Source organism: Leucopleurus acutus (assembly GCF_964270905.1).
Source record: "Leucopleurus acutus genome assembly, chromosome: 5".
Classification (NCBI taxonomy): Eukaryota; Metazoa; Chordata; class Mammalia; order Artiodactyla; family Delphinidae; genus Leucopleurus; species Leucopleurus acutus.
The window spans coordinates 41,397,346-41,413,206 of NC_139147.1; positions in this window are offsets into that span (position 1 = coordinate 41,397,346).

A 15,861-nucleotide genomic window follows, 5' to 3' on the forward strand; every position below is an offset into this window, starting at 1 on the left:
AGAAAAAAAAATGAAAAAAAACCACAAAAAAAACCATGGAATGGGATAGCAAAACAGTCTCAGATTTTGGCCTTTCTTAAGAGACTGGAGATGGAGAAGAGAAAAGGTAAAGATATGTACAAGTAGTGAGGTTGTGTTGCGAAAATTTTCTCATAAATTGGAAGCTATCCAACAAGAGTAATCCTAACTTCTCTCATCACAAAATGTTTACGATTTGAAAAAACAAGAGGAAGAAATGGAAGCAGGTATCAACTGGTCTTGAGAGTGAAGTGTAGTAGAGATGGAACAAATCGGAGAAGATTTGAACAAACAGCTGCAATGTATTCTATTATCAAGTATTTACTGAGCATCTACCAAGCAGGACTTTCTGTTCCAGGCAACAGGATTACAAGGACAGACAAGTTAACCTTGAACCCTCCCCTTTTAGAGCATCATTAAATTGTCAAATGGTAGTATTGGTTATAGATGTGAATTTCTGGAAGGCCCAATTGGTCGAGGTTATAATTGCTTCAACAATGCTCAGCAGCTGGCTATTGGGGAAGAAGAGGCCCGTGGTGCTTTCCTAAGGATTTGATGAAGAAATGATCAGTTCAGAGAGGAGGCGTCTTAGGGTGGTTGTGAATTTTATTTAAAATACGATCCTAATTACTTGGAAAGACAAATGAAGCCTGAAAATAAGAAGTCAGAGATTGGGGTCAAGATGAGAGTGAAGAGTGAATATTTTCTAGTTATGATATTCAGTTGCAAATGATTCAAATTTACGATTTTAAGCAAGCTAAGCACAACAAAAAAACCCATAATGCACAAGGCAAGAAGCCAGCACTCAAAAAGCAATGATATTATGGCTAAATGAAAATTATTAACTCCAGTTGTACACTTGATTACCCTTGAGCAATTTCAATTGATTTGGGTAAGACTCACATATGAGGAAATCTGAGATTTTATCCTGCATTTTTGGCTCAGTTTATAGTCCTCACACAAACACTGAAGTGCATGTCCAAGGAATTAGATAACATTGCATGAGATATTTTTTGAGTTGTTGGTTTTTTATATTTATAAATAATTCTAAATGATAGTTTGTTGAGAAAAATAAAGAAGAGTGAATTGGAAATAAGGTAGAAATGTGCTAACTTAAATCCTTGTAGATGAAAAAGAAATATCTTTAAACATTTAATCTCTTGAATATCAGTTGTTAAGCCATTTGATTTTTACATGATGTTTAAGAAAAATCAAGTGCAGCAGAGCTACCAGGATTTATCACTGCATTTAAATAAATGCATGAGTTGACAACTTTGTATGAATTAGTTATTAGATTTTATCCTGAGAGACGGATATTATCAGGTCACCTAAAACAATAATTATTCACTAGAAGAAAAAGAAAGAAAGAAAGGATATAACACTTGATCAGTTTTCGCAAAAGGAAATTACTTTTAGTGAAGTGTGATTCAAGCATAACACAAAAAAATCATACCAATGCCATATCCTTTTCACTTACTTAAAAAAATCAATTTACTGTATATTTGTGATTCTATAAATTCTTACTAAAAGTATTATAATTCTCGTTCTTCCTACTTTATTTAAAAGTGTTACTGGATATCAAGCTGAAGCATCAACTACTTGGTTAAAACTGGGCCAAGGGTTATTGTCCATAGGAAGTAATTTGATTATTCCTCCTGAAATGATGACAGATTTTAATGTATGCAACACAGCACTATGGACAGGATATCCTGTACATGTATATGAGTATTTGCTTTTGTGGAAGGTGGAAAATGGAGGCAATATCTAATTAGTCATGACAAGAGTGACTGGTACACATGATTTGGCATCCATGCCTGTGTTTCAAGCAGGGGCTTCACCGAACACCTGAATTGGGTGCATAGAATCCCCTTATGTCAGTGAATCCTGTTGCAACCAAAGCTGTACTGCTGAAAAGGATGAAATTATTTGGGGTTGCACACAGTAAGATTTCTTGCAGATATTTTGCTAATAATTCAATTTTATTCTTAAGTTTATTAAAGACAAAATATATGAAAAATTGTACCTGTGTTTACATACAGCATCTATTTATTAATATCTGTTCTTTACTCAATTGTTAAAATTTTATTTTGATGGTCTGACATTCAAGGAACTTCCACATACCTGACTGTGCTTCGTATCACAGCCTGGAGCTGATGAAGCACTGTGTTGTGCAACTGCAGATTAATTCTTAGACAGAGTTTTCTGCTTCACTACCTCTTTTGTAGGTGCCAAAAATAATTGCTGATTGTGCCAAGTTGTGTCTTTATCACCTGTTAAAGATCTCGGTGCACTGTCACGTGGCATCTAAGGTAAGTATGAATTTCTTCTTGCCTTTACTTTTTTTATTGCACTCTATTCATAAAGCTTTTCTTTCTTTCATTGGCCTGTATCATCTTTTGTATGAGATGAGCTTTAAGTCCATGTGATGTTTCTGTTTTTTAATTTGCTTTTTCAAACGTGGTTACTTTTTAAAGCCATCTAAAAATTTGAAACCAGAAAATGAATCTACTTTATTTTCACTGCCACTTAGCTGTCTTTTGCTTTTCAAGCACATCAAACCACAACCAAAGCAAAGAATGAAGATGAGAGAAAGAGTAAATTCTGAACCAGACCCAGTGTTTTCTGCCCAAAGCTCCAAGAGACAATGTTGGAAACTCCTGCAATTCACATCCTGGAAGTATTCTGACTCAATGCAACTGGTAAATATTAAGTATATGTTTTTGTGGATTAAATCTTAGCTCTTTTCCCAACACAACTTAATAATCATTTGGATTGGCTTATTTGTGAAAATATCTAAATAAAACAGCACTATATGCAAGGATAAATGTCTCAGAATCAGTTGTACTTTTCTTAGTGTCAGATTTAAAACAGCTTCTTTTGCATTTATATTTGCAAAAGTAATGAAAAAGTATAAATATATTTTATAATAAAATTTTATAGAAATACATGTTTTGCAATTCTTTTCTGTACCCACACCACCACAAAATATATGACATGGGGCTTCCCTGGTGGCACAGTGGTTGAGAGTCTGCCTGCCAATGCAGGGGACATGGGTTCGTGCCCCGGTCCGGGAAGATCCCACATGCCGCGGAGCGGCTGGGCCCGTGAGCCATGGCCGCTGAGCCTGTGTGTCCAGAGCCTGTGCTCCACAACGGGAGAGGCCCGCGTACCGCAAAAAAAAAAAAAGAAAAAAAAAATATATGTAAGACATGGCATCTCTGGCTTTCCTGTATTGTGGTATTTGAACATGAGAATTCTGAAGTGAAAAATCACTTTTTTACAATAAATGATAATAACACTTATAAATCATTTAGATTATACAATCCAAACAGGGATAAAAACAAATAACACACTTACTTAAGCTTCTGCTATTTTTTCAGGTCATTAACTTTTAATCATCTAAGATGTTCAGTCACTATAAAGGAATTAAAAATATACTACATCTGGGTAATTGGTAGTATAAAAAGTGCTCTTCTGCATTAAAAGTCAGTACGTGAGATGAGATATATATATATATATATATATATATATATATATATATATATATATATATATATTTTTTTTTTTTTTTTTTTTGCGGTACGCGGCCTCTCACTGTTGTGGCCTCTCCTGTTGCGGAGCACAGGCTCCGGATGCGCAGGCTCAGCAGCCATGGCTCACGTGCCTAGTTGCTCCGCGGCATGTGGGATCCTCCCGGACCGGGGCACGAACCCATGTCCCCTGCATCGGCAGTCGGACTCTCAACCACTGCACCACCAGGGAAGCCTGATATATTCTTTTTTATATACTAGTAAAGGGGTATTTTTTCTGTTATACATGATGAAAGAAAATATTTATAGCATTGTTTTGCTTCTATTTACAAACATTAAATTGATGTACTTTATTTTTATGAAGAATAGATTTTAAGCATTGCAATCTATAACTGAAACAGCTCAGCAGTCACTCAAAAGGTAGCTTTGTTAGGAATGACAGAGCAGAATTGGTATCAATTCTTACCTGATTTTGATGAATACATTTTGAGGTTTTGCTCTACTCACCCCATAGGACACTGACAGAAACAAGACATGCACAAGGTCCTATGAAAGGACTGTTAGAGAAGGTGCATGGACTGAGGAGGAATTTCACCTGGAATGTGCCAAAGGCAAGGACATACACCCAAGGCATTGGCTACCCTTGCTGACATTAGAATCGTGGACTATGAATTACGAAATGTATAAGCAAATACTGTTTTTTTAAAAGCTATATATGTGTGTATATGTATGTATACATGCATGCACACACATATCTTTGCATGCCCACATACACAGATACGTAGTTTTGTAAGTTGTATCATTGCTATATGTAGTAATGATCAAAATGCTTTTTTTCCCCCTTTGTTTGAATTGGATCTATTTGAAACATTTCTATTTCATTTCAAAGATTCGTGGTGGTTTCCCATTGGGAAAAGAGAAGAATGGGAGAAAAATCCAAACCTAGATTTCACTTTCTGGGAGATGTTCTCCAAGGCTTCTAGCTCCATGCTCTGCATTGTCCTCTTTTATTCATCACCATCATATTTGGGAACTAAAGAGCTTTCACAATCTTCTTCCTGCCTTTGGGTCCACAGGTTGTTTTAAGGCTTGGACACAAAAACATTTTTTGGCCCAGGTTTGTGGTTTCTTTGGAAATAAACCCCCTTTAAAACTAGAGATCTTGAAGTTATTTCCTGCCATCCACTTTCATGTACCAATAATCACATCCAATTTTTTTCTAGACATAATTCTCAAGCATGATTTCTTTCTTTTGTTCTCATCCTTACTTCTCTCTTTCACCGTCTTCTCCTCTTCCCTTTTTCCTTCCTTTATAATAGCAGACAATTAAAGGTAATTAGAAAAAAAGTAATCTTGAGTGGGAAGGTAACACACTTAATCTGATCACCTGATCTTTGCTACCAGACCAAGTACTTGGATCAACTGAGAAATCTTACTAGGTCTGTGGCACTCAAAATTTTTTTTTTCAGTTTTATCCATTTTTGACCTTCAACATTGTCTTTTCCAAACTCTAAAACCCTTGTTCTCACCATGAAAGCCAGCCAGTCATTGTCTGAGCGCATCTTTATTTTGTAATACCTTGTTAGAGGCAACTAAGACCTTAGTGGCAACTAACCCGCATTCTGACTCTTTCCAGCAACTTCCTCTAAAATCAAAGGAAGAACTGTCACATGGTCTTACTTCTAAGGTATCCTAGGCCCCCATTTTAGGTGTTTTACAACAGAGCAGGGGTCTGTACTCAAAAGCCTACTACATCTGTGTCCTCACCATCTGCTGCCAACACATTAAGTCAATTCTATGCATTTAGTTTTTCTCCTACTAATTTATGTTTTATGGTTGTTAATACTAGTTGGTAAAATGTCAGCTCTGATATTTCAGTCAGTTGGTAAAATGGAAGTTAATTGTCATGCATATAGTGTTTTGTTGATGGCATGAAAGAGCTAGGGGTTGTGTTTCACACAGTCACTTAGTGACTCAGGCTACTCCATCTCCCGGTGTCTCAGTCTTTTGCTGGATCCTCTGCATCTGGCTGACAGATGGGGAAGTAGGTAAAGATAATACATGAGGGGATTTTATGACCCAAACCTAGAAATGATACATATATTTTAAAAGTTTTCCCATTTCTGTTGGCCAAAATGCAGCCATATCTCACTGCAAGGGAGTCTGTGTGTCCAGGAAGAAAAGAACAAATTATAGATACAGTTTGCAAGTTTCTGCTGCAAGTATTAACCCTTTATTTTTCTTTGTTAGAGTTTGGATTATCTGAAAAATTTCTGTGTCATTGATTTATGGTAAATTATTTTTCTCAAAAAGGTAAAGCATTTCCTTGTCTATGCATTTATTTTTCCTCACAGTAATTTCTTAATCACTTAAAACAGAAGAAAATTATATGCCATGGGTTGGCTGCCTGCTTTTGTAAATAAAGTTTTATTGGATCATAGCCAGTTCCATTTGTTTACATATGATTGCTTTTAAACTCTAATGGCAATGTTGAGTAGTTCCAAAAGAGACCTTATGGATGGCAAGTCTAAAATATCTGCTTTGAGAAAAGCTTGTGCACTCCTTGTTTAGCGAATACAAAATCAACTTTGTATATATCTGCTTAGGACAGTGAATGAAAAAATGTTGTCTCCATAAATGATCTATTCATTGATCTCAAGCCAACCTCAATAATATTTTATCCAAGGAAGCAAATGATAATTTACTTTCTTTTTAACTTGACAACATCATTTTCAGTACCTGAGCATCCGAGAATTAAATGCTTCATGTAGGAAACAGCACTTAATTATAAAATCAATGTGATTTTGGCGAACTCCCAGACAGGAACCTCATTTCTATATCTTTCTCCAGTTGATCAAGATGCAGTAAAGCAAAGCTATATTATCAAAATATACATTACCAAACCTCAAAAGAGAAATGATGATCAATTTTTGGACAATGAAAACCCTAGAATGTTTGATATATCAGGGAATGGTCAGTGAATTAGTTTATTGGTGGGCAGATTTAATGATAATACCAGGTTTATATTGAAACTTTCTCCCCTTAATTCTCAGAATTATGATGTGTACAATTTTCACTCTTTATAATTCTGGAAATTGACAGAACAGTGCCACCACACAGGTAAGTTTTGAATGAGAACTTGGTCCAAGGCATTTGATATCAGGTCTGTTATGGTTTCCACTGTGATGCAGCCATTTTCGTATTAGCTATGCCTTGGGTTTTAGTTAATTTCCCAAATAGCCTCTTCAAAACAACTCTTCAGAATGTTGTTTTACTCTTTGATAAAATGAAAATTGCCTTCACATTGACCTAGGTGCTTTACATACATTGTCTCATTTACTCTCTAACAATATTTAACTTGTGCATTAGTATTAATATGTGAAGAAAAAGTTGGACTCAAAGAAGGTAAGTAACTTGCCTAAGCTTACACAGGAAAAATGGTCCTTACACCTTACAATTTCATCAGCTAAAGTCTTTTGCACTGATAAGTGTTTTAAAGGAAACAAAGGGGAAAGTGTGATGGATAGGTAAGTAGAGTAGAGGAGACCTACTAATTTGAGCAGTTGTAGAAAGCCTCTCTGAAAAGTGATATTTATGTTGAGTTAGTCATAAGAAACTCAACAAGTTCTTCACAAGAGAAGTAACACCAAGTGTAATGACATTAAAAAGAGAAATAGGTGGTGTTCTCCATTCTACTGAGCAATACTCTAGTCACTATTTTTCTTTTCTGCTGTTACACATATCTATTAAATATTTAGTTTCAGAAATTTTACTTATGGTACAAAAGTATTCATCTGCTTTATTTTTAGATGTCATATCTCTGGTAAAGTTCATCATTTTATCTATTTTCTTAATGGTTTTGAACATTTTAATTAAAGCTGTACTAAAGTTTGTTTCTAACAACTCCAAAATCTTGACCACTGGTGGTTTATTTCTATTGTCTATTTTTTTCTCTTGGTTTTTGATAATTTATTTCTGTCTCTGCCATGACTGGTAATTTTTAACTGAGTGTCAATCTTTGTAAAGAATGCTAAAGACTCTGAATGATGTTACCTTTCTTCAGAGATGACTTAATATTCATCTGGTAGGCAGGTAGCAAATGGGAAGATCACCTTGATCCAATTTGAGACTACAATTTTTCTAAGCTGTTTTCAGGCTTTGGTAGGACTGGTCTACTTCTACTCTGTCTTTACTCCTACAGTGTATTGACAGATTTCCCAGAGTAGTCTCAATGGAAAGGCTGGGGCTTTTCAGATCTCCTCCTTTTTGGTGAGCAGCCTAGCACTGTCAGATTATTAAGCACTCTTGAGTGTTTCAGCCTTTACCAAACATTTTCCTCCTAGTTTCTTGATTTTTCACCCCTTCATGCAAAGACTAGGAATTGGTTCAGATTTGAGGGGAAAGTTACAACAAATGTCACTTCACTTCTCCATGATTCCCTTTTCTCCTAATTTGGCTCCTCAAATTCCCGCGGCCATGGTAATCTTGATTTCTACTATTTTTCCCATCCCATCTGAGTGAGTTGGCCACAAAATCTATGATGTTGTTTTTTGTTCAGCCTCTTTATCCTGTCCTGGGACTTGCAAATGTCTGAAGTGGAAAAAAATCAGTGGTGAATGGAGGGCTTTTTTAATTGCATTTTCCTCTCTTCAGGATTGCGGCCCCTCAAATCCTGGCTTCCTTGTCTGCTCCAAGATTCCTTCAAACTGCTGTTTGTTTGTTTGTTTTAATTTTAGACAGCTTTAGTAGTTTCTTGGCAGAAGAGTCTGTCTGATCCAAGTCAATTATAGATGGAAGCAGAGGACTGGAAGATGACTCTGGTTTAAATTTCCATCTACAGTAATAAATATGTTTAGTTAGGCATTTAAAAAAACTGTCAACATAGTTTGTCTTTTCTGGAATAAAGATAATAATGATAGTTTATGAGACTGATATGATGATTTATATATATGTGTATATATACATACACATATATATAATCTCATAGCAGGGCTCTTGGCAAATAATAATGAAGCAATAGATGTTGGTTCTTTCCCTTCCTTCTCTTGTCTTATTTAAAGGTCATATTTTTGACTGTTCATTGATCCCTATTTATCAGATTAGTGACATTTTCATGATATATGTAATAAGTTTTGAATGATGACAGAGAAGAAATAAATATGCAGAAAGTATAGCATGCATGAATATATTCCAAGAAAACACATTTCATCTGCATACCAGGTACCTTCTCAAATGTTAAGTTTTTTGTGAATTTTTATTATAGTTTTTTTTAGTATGATGTACTTAGAATGATTTAACCAAACATCAAGTAAACCCAGAACAAATACATAAGAGAATACATATTTTTTTAAGATATTCACATTATGATGAAGAGAAAAAGATATGCACTGAATTTGTATGTGCTAAAATCTATATAAAACGGACGAGATGATGTAAGGTAGATTTCATGAAAATACAAATACATTTTAAATGCATTTGTAATGTTCCTTGCCTAGTAATCAAAAAAATATTGCTAATGCTTTTGTTGTCCACATGAATGTTAGTATTTATTTATATTCAATGAATTCACCATTTTATTTAATTTTCTGTAAAGTCCTTTCTAATATAAAAATCTGTAGTAATTGATAATATCTCTTCATTTGTTGTTTGTCATTGTGAGTTTCCAAAATACAGTGCTGTAGATTTATTTTCATGGTAGCAGATTACTTATCACTTTACTTTTCCAGGGCTAGCAGCCTAGCAGGTCAATGAGAAACTCATTGCCTTGAAAGAGATCAGGTGTTAGGTTTGTCATAAGTAAATCTTCAGTCAAAACATGTGTAAAATTAATAGATTGTGTTTAAAAGTTCATCCAAGAATTGAACAAGTTGATAGTTACATTCTTTATTTTCTTTTGAGAGAATAGGAACTAAACATAAATCCAAAAAAATCATTTAATAAAAAGGCACTAAAGGAGCCAGAAGCCACAGAGAAGAAAAACAGCTCAGATACAGGTCAAAGGTTCGCCTTTCCTAATAGACAATGGATATTAAGTAAAGTGATCATTGGAATTGATCAAATTAGTCCAGTCACCCAAAATGTGACCACACACCTGCCTCTCAGCCTCAGGTTAACACTGCTGGAGATTTAGTGTAACAACCGAGGAGAAGGGGGTGTTCTGATACACACACAGACCTAACAAATAATAGCAGCAGTTTTCAGAATTTTGTATTTCTGAAATACAAATAAAATTTTAAAGAATTTTTGAGTCAAAAACATTTTTATTTTGCCAAAGAAGGAAGTCATTTTTTTTAAGAAAAGCAAAAAAAAAAAAAAAAAAAAACCCACTAAAATATTTACAACCATAATTTATTTCAGAACAATAAGGATTTTTGGACAACAAAGTGTAAGAAAGATGTAATCTAAAAAACACATGTACATCCATATTACGTTGTCATTTTTATTTGGGGGACTATTGAAACAAAGGCAGAGAACAGCCTCAGTCAGAGTACTAGCTTGACAAATCTGCTATTATAAGACCTTCTTTATAGTCTCCTCTGGAGGTACAGGATGTTCTCATTTTACTGTTTTGTTTAACTGTCTTTACCATCATTAAAGTTTTGGTAATATACCTAATATCTTCTAACTTTTTCACTGAACCCCTTCAAGTTATTTTTCTGTATGAGACTGTGCTTTATTTATTTTATTTGTTTGACACTGAGCGTTAATATGTAGTGCATTAAAATTTTTGAAGATAAATGTGTATTTAAGAATGAAGAAGAGATGATAAAGTAAGCCCTCCTTTTGTCTCCTAAGCCTATAAACTTGTTTTCCAATCGCTGATTATCTGAATATGTGGTTGGTCTTTTAACCAGTTTCTACTATTGTATAATATAAAAAGTGCTGCTGCAATGCTTACACAAGAAGTCGCTGTGTTATAGATATATATTCTGTACTCTAGGAAATTATTCCACAGAATAACACCCACAGGAAAACATTCATTAGAAAAAGCACTGAATTCTAAATCTGCTTCAATTTGACATTCACTTACCATTTATAAGATGAAGATTAATTTTTGTTGGTGTTGGGTTAAAATATTTGAATTAGTTGCCAAAATTTACAAATAGAAATTTCACATGAAATTCCAGATTCCCCACTTCCTTCAAAAATCCAATTTACTTCACTTCCCTGTGCCTTTGTCATCTGTAGAATGGGAATGGTGATGGCACCCTTCTCACAAGTACTGCCCATTTGGGAATAGATGGGGTGTTTTGCATATGGTGTTGTGAGATTTAATGAACCATTATATATCAAACAATGAGCACAGTCCTGGTACACAATCAACACTCCACTGACACTGAAGACTCACTGTGCCCAGCACTGTGTGTGGACTCAACATACCACGGCATCCCTCTTCTCTCTGTTTTCTGAGGATGGTCACCTGGCCTCCCAGTCTCACAGCTCTGGCCTTTGCTGACTCAGTTGGCAGGGCTGAAAAAGAGCACAGGGTAGGCAGGGACCAGCCAGTGAGGAACTCCCACTGCACATATGTAGAAAGAATGGACAGAGCTCTGATCTTGTCCTCCTCTGCCCAGGAATGAGGCAGAATTTGCATAGAATATTAACAAAAACTGACCAAAAACCATACTAGATTTAAAAAAATCAACATAATAAAGACTACATTTTCTGACTGTAATGTTAATCAGAAATCATTTACAAAATGTGTTATGTGTGTATATTTAAAATATAAAATATTTATATATGTATATTATACATTATATGCATATTATAATATGCATATTATACATGTATAAAAATATTTTTATATGTATATATTATACATATATGTATAATATACATATTTATATATGTATATATATTATACATATATGTATATTATATATGTATATATATATATATATATATATATAATCATTTGTCTGAAACCCCAAACAACCATATTAATAAACACTTGGGTTAAAGTAGAAATGATAGAAGACTACAGAAAGTATATTTCTAATTTTTTTAAACACTGTATTTTAAAATGTAGGTATAGAACAAAGATCGATAAATAACTGAATCAATTTCCAAAAATAAAAGGAAATAAAAGGCCAAAGAGTGATTATCTACCTTATCAAATATTTATAAAACACGTCACATATCCACTACATTTTAAAACAATGTAATACTGTCCCAGTTATAGACAAATATACACATGGAACAAAATAGAGTGGTCAGAATGAGAGTACCTTATAAGCAGAGAAATTCAAAGTGCAAATGCCAGTCATTTGGGAATTGATGGAGTGTTTTGCATATGATGTGGGGCAATCACACACTAATTAGAGGAAAAGGAAGGTCATTCTTAAAAAAAACAAAGGTAAACTATGACGGATTGAGTAAAAATAAAGTTATACAATTAAAAGAAGGGTATGCAAGGAGAATATTTTTTGTGTATTTGTGTTAGAGGAAATTTTCTTTAACAAGACTGAAGAATACAAACCATAAAAAATTAGATTTTTTAACATCAAAAGTAGTTTTTACAATATAAATCACCAAATGCTAACTTTTAATAAATACCAAAATAGAAGATTTTTGCATGAATTGAACCAACTAGGTACTAATATCTAGAATACTAAAGGAATTTGTAAAATAAACAACAACAAAACTAAAAGAAAGGAGACACAATAGAAATATAGTTAAAGTTATGACTAACCAACATATGGAAAGAAAAACAATGGTTAACAGATACTTGGAGATATTCTTATGAGAAGTGGAACCATGCAATTAAGACAATGATGAGTACATGTGCTACAGCTCAGATTAGCAAAAACCTTCAAGTTGATCAGTACTAATTGTTAGCGAGACTATAGCAAAAATATTTAATTTTGGTGCAGTATATACTGGAGTGGTCCATTCTGGAGAAATGTGTCATACTTGATGAGATTAATATTCACATAGCCCAACACTCAAAAATTTCACTTTTCGTAAATTAACAAAGTCCATAAGGAAGCTCTTTGTAGCACTGACTGTGGTATCAGGGGTGTGAAGACAACTTGGGTAGTCATCACTAAGAAAATGAGTATGTAAATTTTTGTGGCTCCATACTACACTGTTTACTGCGGCAGTGTATGTATCACACCAGGGACAACCATTCAAACAGATACCAAGAGAAACAAATAAGAGAATCGAATCCATACCATGACATGTGAATTAAAAATTTTCTACACTTACTACACAGCACTATCTCTTTTACAAGGATTCACACATAGGCCATTGTTTGTGTTATTTGATCTCAGATCCATTCCCCTCCTTCACCGGCAAGCTACATTTCCAAAGGTCCTTTGCCAACTGCTGTCTGGTGAGGTTTGGCTAATGGAAGCACTGGTTAAAGTTGGAGAGGAAGAGGAAAGGAATCAGGAAGCTCTTCCTCTCCCCATCCCTCCCTTATACTCCTTCCTTTCTCCCTCTTCTCTCTCTCTTTCCTCTCTCTGTTTTGGGTGGGCATTTTTGAGAAGTAGCCATATCTTTTCCAAGGTTCTCACTCTTCACTAAACAGAACCTATTTCTGTGGCCCTAACTCCTCCAGAGCAATTCTGGACATGGTTCTGGAACCTGCAGGATTTCCCTGATGTCTGGATTCTGACGAATAGCACTCCTTTCCTGGTGTCATTCCAGTCCCAATGGAGTGTACTGGTCTCCTGCTGTCTACTTTGCTAGTGTTCTCCTTTTGCTAATCTCTGATTTGCTTCACCATCCCGTTTGCCTTCTCAGTTTCTCTACCACCTGTTTAATTTTGTATGCTGAGTTTCTCACTCGAAATACTAGAATGGTTTACATTTACTGACTGGAATCTGAAGTAGTATTTGATACTGGGAGGGTTCCCAGGAAACAGACTCTAATGCAGGATACTAAGATTGGGAGACTCATCTGCTTAATCTTTAACATGATGATAACCTCCCTGCAGATGGAAACTGAAATAATAGCAACCTGTGACAGGCAGAGGCATTAAATACACAGTTGCTTGAAGTATAACACTGGCTGAAAGGAAGTATTTGGAGGATTAAGTAATGGCTATAGTAACCATCATGGTAACAGTGATGGCTACAAGGACTGCAGTTTTCTAAGTGTGATCAAGAGTTTACTGAAAGAAAAAGAGAAGCTCAGGGCTGTGTTACCTTTTCTGCTCTCTGTCATAATGTTATTCAGACTTTAATTATCAGCACATTCCACAGAACATCACACAGGTCAATTATATTGATGGTATTCAGGATGCTCTTGGAAGCAGCAAGAAGCAAGAACCTTAGATGACTTAATGAGACACACAGTGTCAGAGATTAGGTGGTGAACACCATGAACACTTAGATCCACTTGGATGATGTCTCTACAGATCTTGTAGGCTGGGGCATGTTGAGATAATCCCTCTAAATTGAAAGATCACTTTAGATTTTGGAGGCAAAATATGCCATACTTGGTGTGTTGCTGCAAGGAATTTACTGAATAACCTGAAGGCTTCCTGCTATTGCCTAATTCCATTTGTTTCAGCATCTGTTGTTTGGCTTATTACACATAGAGCAATTCCCTTACATGAAATTCCCTCTGTCTGAAACACTAGATGGCTTCTGTTTTCTTGAATAGCCATTGACTTATACAATGTGTACCCAAAGACATAAGCTATACAAATTATAGTGAGTTTCTATGTGTGAGATAATAACTAGAGAGAGTTATCAGAGTAGAAGAGGAAAACTATAAAACAATAAAAAAGATGGAGCTTGAAGAGAATGTAATATAAATGAAAGGGTATAACTAATTCTGATAATCTTAAATGACAAATTAAAAATCTATATACATGAAACTAAGATCGTGTGACCTATTAAAGTTTAAATATATTCTTAGTGGCAAATTAGGACTAAAACCCTAATCTCTTGAATTGCAAGCCATTTCAATGACTCAATACTGTTCCATACTTGCTTTCAGGTTTTAATTTTTATTAAAAATTAAAAATTAAAGAGGCTGAGAGCCTCTTTCAGAGAAAAAAATAAGGATATATATGAAAATGCATACTGTGAAGCAAAGAGTCTTGAGGGTAGAAATTGTACACTTGAAGGAGGATAGTTATTATGAGAATTTCCATTAAAAACACAGTGCTACATTTTTCACCCAAAGCTCTGTGGTTTATTTTTCTGTCTTTGGGAATTTCACAAACAACTTGTAAAGTTCTAGCCAAACCTTTGAGGTTTGCCTTTCCATAAGTATATGGAACAAGCCAAAGGCTGCAAATGTAGCCAAATGAAACAATGGAAACCACAAGACCTGCTGGCCTGGCTCCTCTCTCCTCTACTTGATTTTGAGCCTCCGGAGAGGAAACCACCTGAGTTGCATTTGTACATGGTTAGAGCTCTTGAGAACTAAGCCTCCTAACTAATGGTTCTTATTTAATTTGAAATAAAGGGATAAAACTATTGAATTCTAAGGAAGCAGAAACAGTTTTGTTCCTACCATTGTTGTTCCTTTTTTCTTTTTAATTTATGTCTTCATTGCTAACATTTCAAAGGAGCCTCTGCATAGATGCATGTAGCCACAGTGTGTTTCTATTCCCAGGAGTTCTGGAGGCCACAGTGATCCATGTACTTCTTTAGAAAACTCTTTAAATAAATGGAATCTATTGGGCCCCACCAGCTAGTGTAATAGACTGTATACTGCTTGAAAACAGAGTTAACGTGTTTTAAAATCCCTTTGCTATTCACTGGTAAACATCTAGGATATTATTCAGTAAAAGTTTATTTTTAACTTTTTGGATCAATTTATACCCTAGACAGGGCTGTGTCATACACTACATTTATCTTCCCTGTCTGTAGCCTTTTAGTGCCATGCCCGCCTCCAGTCCCAACCCTTATTACATTGTTGTGCAAATTTAATTTAACCAAGACCTATGAAGCAATATAATCTCTAGAGCCTGACTGCTGGAGTTACTTAACCTTTCAGTGCTTCAATTTCATTATCTACACTAGTCTTCATAGTATTGTTGTGAGATTAAATGAGTGAATACATATAAAATGCTTACAACATGCCTAGTACATTGGAAATAATCAATAAATATTTGCCACTAGTCATCATCATAGTAGTAGTAGTACTAGTAGTAGTAGTAGTAGGATGTCCCAGTAGCATGTTACATATTAGAAAATGGGAAACTCTGAGAATCCTTAAAGAGCATAACTAAAACTTTTAATTGGTAGTATTTGATAATAGGTCTGCCTTCTTCAGTGTCATTTGTGTTTTTATTGAGATCAAATACCAAAGATGAATAAACTCTCAGGCTGATGTTTCTTGCACTTAG